The sequence below is a fragment of the Streptopelia decaocto genome (genome assembly GCF_964273445.1).
Source record: "Streptopelia decaocto genome assembly, chromosome: 3".
NCBI classification, from domain to species: domain Eukaryota; kingdom Metazoa; phylum Chordata; class Aves; order Columbiformes; family Columbidae; genus Streptopelia; species Streptopelia decaocto.
The window spans coordinates 76,970,137-76,980,221 of NC_138656.1; the positions used below are offsets into that span (position 1 = coordinate 76,970,137).

Consider the following 10,085-nt stretch of genomic DNA (forward strand, 5'->3'; position numbering starts at 1 on the left):
CTCGATGACCTTAAAGGTCTTTTCCAACCTGAATGATAGCATGGTCCTGTGATTCCAAAACATGGTTTAGTATGTTTTCTGTATAAATCAGTAATTTATATTGTGTAGACTAAGGATTTTGAATACGTCAAGTACAAGTTCAATTAATGAATGGGTACTGAAAAATGCTTAATAAGCATCGATATCAAATAAAGCTTATGTAATTATGACCATAGGTGTATTGCAAAAATGATGGTTTAACCATCTTTGACAAGCATTCTGTTTGGAGCAATGAATAACTCTGGAGAAGAAATTCATCAGCATAGTAAGATTTTAGGTGACATCCAGGGCAATTCTGGCACTGAAAATATTTCTCTACACAATATAATGCTAATACAGTTGGACAACACCTCAGTAGTATCATATATAAGCTGACAAGGTGGAACCAAGAGTTCAGCTCTGCTAATGAATTGAGGCTTTCAGGCTGCTTCAATGGGCAGGAACTCAACACTGAAGGCTGCTCATATGGCAGGCTCTCACACAAAACTGGCTAAACTGAGAGACAGAACACTCTGGAGAATTGTTTCTGAATCACATTCCCAGATTGAGTCATAGATCAAATCTACAAACTTTACATGTCTACTTGGTGACAGAGCTATTTGCTTTGAAGAGTAAGGTGATCTTTTTTTTCAAACTCTGATAGTTAAAAATGTTCTCAGAGGTACTCTCAATTTCCTAAACAAACCCTAACTCTGAAATCTCTCTTTCATACAGAATGCTGTTTGCAGTTTAAGGATTCTCTATGATCTAGCTCAGTTCTGTTTCTCACCTCTCTCATGATCTAAGGACAGACATAAAGAGAAAAAAAAGCTGAGAAAAGGAAAGTGTTGTTGCCCTACCTCCTGAGGGAAAGCAGCAGGAGCAGCAGAGAAAGGTGATAAGACTAGATAGCAAGTAGGTTATGCATTTCTGAGGAAAAAGTCTTGTAACTAAACCTATGATCAGAACCCATAGTTCAGTCATTCTCTTACACCTGATCCTATCAACAGTGCCATTACAGGCCCTGAGGAGGCCAGAAAGCGAAGGTGAGAAAAAGGAAACAAAATGTTAAGAAAAAACCTACAATAGTATTTAAGGACAACATACATTCTGAAAGTATCAGCAATTGCTGTTGATTTTCTCATCCTCACACCTCCGAAAGTCTAGGCAACAGAACTCACTTCCCAAAGGGTGTGGATTCCCAGTGGATTTCACATGTAGCAGGGTGATACAAGATCATCCTGCCATGAAAGGGACACCCTCTGCTACCCTCACATCAGTACTCACATTCTATAATAGCAGCCAGAGCAGCTTTCTTCACAACTGAAAAGTAAACATGCAACAACAACAAAAAAAAGATTAATTTTCAGTTGGATCAGAAAGCTGGGCTGATTCTTGCTACAGCTCTGAGATATGTAGAGCCAACAGAGCTTGTGGTTGAAGGCCGGAAAAGAGGTTGGACTACTCACAGTTAGACTGGTTTAATTTGATCCCAAAACAACACATCAAAAAAGCTATTGAGAGATATGGCCAAAAGCAATTTGCAGTGATTAATAGTGATTGAACTCCATCTGACTTCAAACGAAAAAGCCCCTACTTTTCTTGTCTTTAGTGGCATCCGTATTTATTCTCAAAAAAAAATAAAAACAACAGCAACAAAAATGGATTTCTCTTAACTACAAAGTTATTTTTTGGATACCTAGGTTATAACATTCATCTGAATCAGTTACATTTGGTAGAAATTCCTGTCTTTTGCTGTTAAAATTTTCTGACACAATTATTTAGGACTCATAGTATGGTTTGGATAATATTTGTATACTATCAAGCTTGACTGTCTTTGGACAAATGCACAGTAAATTTGTAATTTTTTTCCCCTCTGGGCTCTGATTTCTTGTATGCTGTATTTCTATCCAAGCCAGTTCTATTCAGGCAAACTTCAACATGTACCTACAGTATGGATCATTATTGCATGTGTACTAATTAATGTATATTTTTGTCAGATGGAATTTTCAAAAATAACAAAAATGTCAGCTTCTTACTGATATGTTCCTTTTAGATTTACATTTTATTTACACTGAGAAATACTTATCGAACAGGAAAGCCAGATGGGACCATAGGTTACATAGTTTAGCTCACCTGAGATTTCTGTGAGGAGATCAGCATAAAACATTTTCTCCTATGAATATTTGAGGCAAGGCATAAACAGATGCTGAGAAGCTTTTTCCTAATGCCAACTTTTACTTCGTCTTTGATGTCTCTCTTTGACTTCCTTTCAAAAATAACTAATGGAGACCTCAATTCATGTGTTAATGATTTTATTTAGTATTTTAATCATTGTGAATGAATAATCTAGATTTCAGTGGAAAGATATATATATTTCTTTGAGAGGACCTCAAAAAGCATTTGTACAAGTTTCATCAGTTTCTAAGATCTGTAGCTGGCGACAGGTGTAAATGATAAATATGAATCTCGTGATTTTGTAGCATAATTATTCATGAATATCACATGTTATCCCACAGCTTTTAAAGAGTGCTAACTATGTAGATATATGGCATAATGCATTATAAATCTTTGCAGAAATGAAAAGCTGACTAGTCCTTTTGTTCATCTTTTCCAGCGCATAATGTAGGAACAGGGGAAAATGGTATGAGGGATGGGGAAAGGAAATGTCGAAGACATGGACAAAGGCAAGAGTGGAATGGTAGTGGATTTCTACCACATTCTATCTATTTTTAGTTTCATGCCTCAGCACTGAGGTGCAACAGACAGACAAACATATGCTCCTGTTTACTACAGGAACACTAACAGCTCTGACAACCTCAGAGAAGGGGGAAGGCTCAAGACAGCATTAAACCATTTCAGTCACTTCGTCCCAGTACCTCTAGACTTGGTTGGAATTAGGCCCTTTATGGGAATTAGTTCTGCTTTCTGACCTCATATTTATGACAGTTCACCTCAAATAACTTAATGGTACCAAATTTGTCAGAATTTCTTCTATGTAGAATTCAAGTGTACTGCTGCACTTATCATAGTCTGTGTTAATGCATCATCTAGCCTACCTACCTCTACCTAGTTTCCTTGGTCTTTTAAAGAGATAAGTAGAACTCAGTGAGGCAGAGGTGTTTCAAAGTCTCTGGATAAAGCCTGTATCTCATCCTCACAGACTCTATCAATGCAGATTCAGTTCTTAGAAGTATATGGAGCAACCACAGACCTGGCTTTACAGGTTTGCAACTGTGCCTGCTTTTTTTTGTACATTCCAAGAAGTGGTTAACTGAGTAGGTGTTCCTGCAGAGGGCATAATCATGGGAAAAGGGAATACCTTTCAATTGTATGTGTTTCTAGCAGATAGGCCTAAACCATGATGATCAAAAAGAAGGAAAAAAAAATTACATGGTATTTATATTCAATTCCCTTTTTAATCAAAAGTGCCACATATGTTTTTTATGCATAAGAACAAGTCTGCATTTGTTACATTCAAATGCAACTTATCTATAAAGTGAAATAATTTGAAAGCAAGCCGAGCATGCATCTGTGGTATCTGCTACCAATTATATCTAAGCATTATCCAGATCAGCACATGGAGGCTGGGACTCAATAAATTGCTTTCCATTAGTCACTGTCAGTCAGTGAATATATGAGAAGCTTAGAAGTTGTGTCCTTCTTTCATCTTTGACTTGCAATAATTCCACCAAATAATTGATACACACTGCTAAACTTCATGCTGTTTTATTTGCAGCATTCAACTAAAGGATCTATGTGTGTATAGGCCCATGTGCTTGTACATGTATATTTATTTATTAAACAGATAAATGTCATTTACCTATTGCAATGTTCAAACCCAGGTTTGAAAAAACCCACTGAAGTTATACTGGCTTTATGAGTGCCAATGCCAGCATCACTCATGACAAATGAATGGCATTCAAACCTTTATATTTGCTGCTATTCTTTGTTTTGTCAGGGGATCTGTCACTTGTACTCCAGTTGCAAGTAATGAGAAAATTCTCCTACAATTCCTTCTTCCATACTTAAGAAACTATTTCTGAGATTTGGCAATGTGTAGCTAGAGCTTAATTCTATCTCCTTTAAAAACAGGCTGAGAATTCAGAAGAGAAAAATAGATAGTAAGCATTGAATTGTTGACCCCCTCCCCCAAATTTCCTGAGACAGGTGGTAATAAAGTGTCTAGGGTTAAAAACAGGGGCCATGGAACTGAAACAGGGTCAGTAACATGGATCGTCGTGGAGAAAAGGCGGTTCAGGAAGAAATGGAGAATATTGTAAAAAAGTAGAGCTGCCATATAAAAACAGATCCTGAAGAAAAAAAGGAAAGTAACTGACAAATGTCAATGATAAATAGAATAGTCTATCAGATAATTCTAAGGTCTGTGAGTCATCTTTCCTGAATTAGTCCTCTATCTGCCTTTCACCAAGTGATCTCAGAAAAGATGCATTCCCTTTTAGCGCTTCAGCTTCCTTATCAGCAAAACAGGGATATAAAATATACAACTCTCACAAAGAACTGAAGAGACTTCTAATTTGTGATACAAAAGTAATGACACTAATCTACTGCTATTAGAGAATGAAAAATTACTTTGTTTTTACTCTGTGGTATGCAAATGCCTAGTAACCATAACTGAGAAAAGTCCCATTGTGCATGGTACTGTAAAAAATCACAGAAAGAAAAAAAATTACACTGAAATGTACAGATATGAAAAAATGTGAAAACTAAAAGTACATAGCAACTTCACACGCACACACACACAAAAAAAAGTCTTAAAATTATAGACCACATATGTGCTGTAGTACTTTGTGTGTGAGGATGGAGAACTGTGATACAAGTAGAAGTAGGGTGGAATTAACATTGTTCTTTTCCATTTCAGAACTGTCATTCAGCAAGAAAACAGACACTGGAATTTTGAGAAACATAGGCTGAGAGACCACAGAAAACAGAGGCAATGAACAATCTGAGTTTTTTTCATCCAAGAACAGCTAGTGTAAGATGGGTACCTCTAATTAAAACAATATTTATTTTTTTTTTATTCCAAACAGGAAGGAAGACAGGTTTCAGAAAATTGAAAATGCTCAAGGGTGACTAAAGCAGCCAAGAGAAAGGAAGAGAAGTTCATAACTAAGAAAAAATTCCACAGTTTCAGAAAAACCAAAACATGTGTCAGGAGTAGAAACTACAAGTCTAGCAGCAGATATGCCTTAGAATTTACTTTCACATTTCTTTCCTTCTAAGTCTTGGATAATACTAAATTTTTCTTTGTTTTTTCCCAATGAAATGGCTCACCAGACTCACAGACATATACCAGAGTTATAAAACTACTTCTTTTCCCTACTCAGACTAGGTGAGTAGATCTTAAGAGGAGTGAGTATTGAAAATTTCCTCTAGTTTCTGGCTTCTAAAAGGAGTTGTAATGTCGTATCTTTTAGACCATGAGGTGGCATACAATGAACTGGAGGATCTCATAAACCTCTGGAGACAACATTCTCCTTTTTTATCAAAGCTATTTAACAGAGATGTTTGACTTACAAGGGTAACAGTGTTTTCAATGTATATCCTCTGTGCTCTCCAAGATTTTAATTTTAGCAGGCTTCAATATAGTTTGCCTGATTCCTATTTAGGTTCTCCTTCAAAAGTCACTCTTCTTTTGTATTAGTACTACCCAGCTTTTTCCAGGTTCCAAAGGTTTTTTTAAGAGAGAATTCAATGGACTGCTATATAGATAATTTATGCAGAAATTACTGTCAGTCTTCTGGGCAACTACTGAGACTCATTGTGATTGGAACTAATAACTATTACCAAGATATGATAATTTCATTTAACATTAGGAAACCATCTGGTGTCTTCATTTCTTGTTGTAATATAATGCCATTGTTTTACTCAATCCACTCTCATTAAAACACAACTAAGCAGCTAAGAAAAACTTACACATAGATGATAAATTTATCCTCTCAATCATCTTTGTGCAACTTCCCCCAGAAGTCATACTCTCACAGATTTTTTGAAGTAGAAGGGGACTACCAAAATCTAATCTGACCTCCTATATAATGAAGGCTATCTATTTCATTGAGTAGCCTCTAAATCAAAAGTATAACGTTTAGCCTACGCTGTTCCTATTTTTCTCACAAAGGCTGCATGTGATGGATGAATCTTGCCCACTCCTAGATAAGCTGTACAAGTGGTTAATTACTCTCACTCTTAAAAATACTCACCTTATTTCTAGTCTGAATTTGCCTAACTTTAGCTTTGAAACATTGGATCTCATTATGCCTTTTTTTGCTAGATTAAACAGTCATCTGCTGTCAAAGTCTCATTCCCATTAAGGCACTCACAGACCATGATCAAGTCACCTCTTAACCTTCTCTTCAGCAGATTAAACAGACAGATCTTCATTAGCCACTAACTACAATGCTTATTTCCAGACCTATAGTCATTCTTTCACCTTGAATTGAACTCTTTCCAATTTTAAACATATTTTTGAAGTGTGGTCACCAGAACAGGACACAATGGTTCATTAATAGTTTCTCTAATGCCATATAAAAAGGCAGTGTTATTTCCTACTTGATATTCACTTGTCTATATATCAGAGAATAAAAAATATACCATTTCAAACTCTCCTTTAACATAAACTGATAAAAAAAGAAGAAAGTTTTCTGAAAGGAATTTAAAATGTGAATGTTTATCCTGTTGGTTTTTTGTTTGTTTGTTTGTTTTGCTTGAGTTTTTTTGGTTGTTTTTTACACACAATGCAGAAAACATACGCAACTCTTCTGTCTTTTCTATGCTGTTTATGTTTTTCTATAGTATGTACATCCAGTGTTACTTCTGTCATTCAAGATGTTTTTCTGATAGTTTTTGTCTTCCTTTATCAGTTTCCTGGTTTTAAGTGCTTTTTATATTATTGTTTAGTAGTAGTAGTATCTATGAGCTGTTCAACTCTAGTAACATCTCTTAAAGCAATTTAAGTACCTTTTAAGGCAATTTAAGACAATTCCACTTACAGTCTTATTTTAAAGTCTTTTCTTGCATTTTAATTTTCTTTGTATAAGGAAATTACATTCCTGAAGCAATTTGCTAAAACAAAAGAGAAGACAAGTTTGAGAGGTAGGACCATGCAAACCTCATGAAGTTCAACAAAGACAAGCACAAGATCCTCCACATGGGCTGGGGCAATCCCAAGCACAAATACAGCCTAGGAGATGAAGGGATTGAGAGCAGCCCTATGGAGAAGGACTTGGGGGTGTTGGTTGATGAGAAGCTCAACATGACCTGGCAATGTGCTCTTGCAGCCCAGAAAGCCAACTGTATCATCAAAACTGTGGCATCAAAAGAAGCATGATCAGCAGACCCCTCTACTCTGTTCTCATGAGAACCCACATGGAGTACTGTGTCAAGTTCTCAGGTCCCCAGCATACAAAGGATCTAGATCTGTTGGACCAGGTCCAGAGAAGGCCACAAAGATGATCAGAGGGCTGGAATACCTCTCCTGTGAAGATGCTGAGAGAGTTGGGGTTGTTCAACCTGGAGAAGAGAAGGCTCCAAGGAGAGCAGCCTTCCAGTACCTAAAGACAACCTACAAGAAAGCTGGAGGAGAGACTTTTTATAAGGGCATGTAATGATAGAACAAGGGATAATGGCTTTAAACTGAAAGAGGGTAGGTTTAGATTAGATATAAGGACGAAAATTTTCACTGTGAGGGTGGTGAGGCACTGGAACAGGCTGCCCAGATAGGTTGTGGATGTCCCATCCCTGGAAGTGTTGTATGGGGCTTTGAGCAACCTGGTCTAGTGGAAAGTGTCCCTGACTGTGACAGGGGCGTTTGAACTAGATGATCTTTAAGGTCCCTTCCAACCTAAACCATTCTATGATTCTATATTTTGAAAACACACAAATACAGATATACTGAACTATAGTATTCTATTTTCTGATAACTCAGCCTCATTAGGCAAAAATATGTAATTTTACCATCTAGTTAACTCTAACAGATAGACTGTATACAAATGCTTTGGTTTATCTTTCATGAAATACATATTTAATTAGATTATATTCCTTACATAGGTAGCTCTAGTGAATAGTATTTACATCAGGCAAACTTTGGTTTCCACTTGGAAGTTGCTTCAGATACTGAATGAATCCAATTAGATTATATAGTTTCCATTTACTTTTCTTTTTGAACATGATTTTGGCCTATCAGTTGAATTAAAATAACAGTTATAGCTACTTCTAATGCTTAGGTTTGGATCCATTGCATTAGGTAATTAATACTAATTAATTTACATACTACTAGTTAATACAGTAGAAATCAGAATAATATTTGTAATTAGTTGGTTGTTAGTTGGAAAAGAAATTCTTAACTATCAGTGCATTTTCTTCTCACAAAACACTTACTAACCATGATATGTTTACGCATAAAACCCAGAAAATATGTTTCTTCAACAGAATAGACTTTAATTTGACCTAAAATGTATCAGCTGAATAACGAAAACCTGTGTCTCATACCAATTTCTTTTTTCATTCATAGTGAAGAATGAAAATTCATCAATGTACTAAAAGCAATACCAAATTACTTGATTTGACACCATAATTCTGTTGTATATAAGTCTGCATTATTTCAACTGCCAACAAAAATCTTCTATGCAGGATATGCAATTGCTATTTTATTAGAAGTAAGTTCTGTCTAGTTCTTGGATACAATATGCTAGCTGAAACATAAAATATATCTAGATAAATAAAAATAGAAGAAAAAAGAAAGCAGAAAGAAAGAGCTGCGCTGAAAAGGGAGCAGTATATTAATATGCATAGGGGAAAAACATTCAGAGAAATAGTCTCTGTGCACTTAAAAAGCCCACATAAAGCACATACAAAAAAGGAGAAGGAGAGAAAATTAAGGGCATGGAGAATGATAACTAAAAGTTAAGAAGATGCAGAGAAAAATGCTTCTGCCAACCAGGAAGAAAGACACTGCTAATTTAAACTTGTTTCCTAATATTTGAGAGTCAACAGTTAAAATCTGAATTAGAACTAGTTCAAAGTTTTCTGCCAGACAAAAATGAAATTAAAGCCCTATAGTGTTTTCTAGTAATGTGGTAAATACCTTGTGTCATTTCTTTATGTCCTGAGACTTCAGTAATTTTCACTCTTCTAAAACCCTGTCTTTAAACTTTCAGTGTTGTTTCTTTTAACTACTTCATATGTCCTGACATCAAGAGACCCTTAATGGAATAGTTTCTTCTATTAACTTCATCAGCTCCTTTTCCAACAAGTATTCTGCGGAAAATACTCAGAATCTTCCCAATGTATGCTATAAGTTAAACAGGTGACAACATTCTGAGTGAAGTTGAACTGATTTTTATTTCTAAGAAGCAGCTGAAAGCCCTATAATTTTTTTTTTTTTTAATTAAAATCATGTGTACACTTTGATTGGCTCTAAGGTCATAAGATTAAATAGTGACTATTTAGCCTTGACATCCAAACAAATTTTGTACTCCCCGAATCCAACGAGAGGAACTGAGAATGCATTATTCAATTTCTGTACCAGTTTACAAGTTACCTTGGACCTCTGTTTGTCTAATTTCAAATCCCAGTGTAACAGTCATCACAAAGCTTTAGTTGGTAGCATAATAACTCATAAAACCAGAAAATACTACCTGAAAACCTTCAAAATGTACCAAAGATCAGGCCAATACTGTTAAAACCCTCTCTCTTTGGAAGGTCTGAGACCTCTCTTTGCTACCAAACACAAGGAGCTATAGAACAAATCATCCTCTCTCACTTCATGCATACTTCTCACTAATTTAAAACCACTTAGATGCTTGATGAAACTAGAAAAGAAAAATGTATGTCTAATCCAGCAGCATATTTCACTATATTTCAAATTGAATGATCTTAGTAACAGGTTAAAAGGAACAGAAAAACTGCAAGAATCTAAGGTTTTTTTATATGGACACCAAAATTCATCTGAAAGTTTCTCAAAAATACAAAGTCCAAAAGGTTATTCTCATTCAAGCCACTAATGATTTTGCATTTGCTTCCTTTGTTATCTTGTAAATCCTCAAAAA

The 10,085-nt window shown here is 35.6% G+C and overlaps 1 protein-coding gene across 1 annotated transcript in view; it reads right to left on the reverse strand.

Moving 5' to 3' along the window:
- The window catches only part of GRIK2 (glutamate ionotropic receptor kainate type subunit 2), a gene marked incomplete at both ends in the record, with an annotated part of 377,447 nt that overhangs the window by 79,344 nt on the left and 288,018 nt on the right, over window positions 1-10,085 (reverse strand). The gene's annotated exons all lie outside the window — the stretch shown is intronic.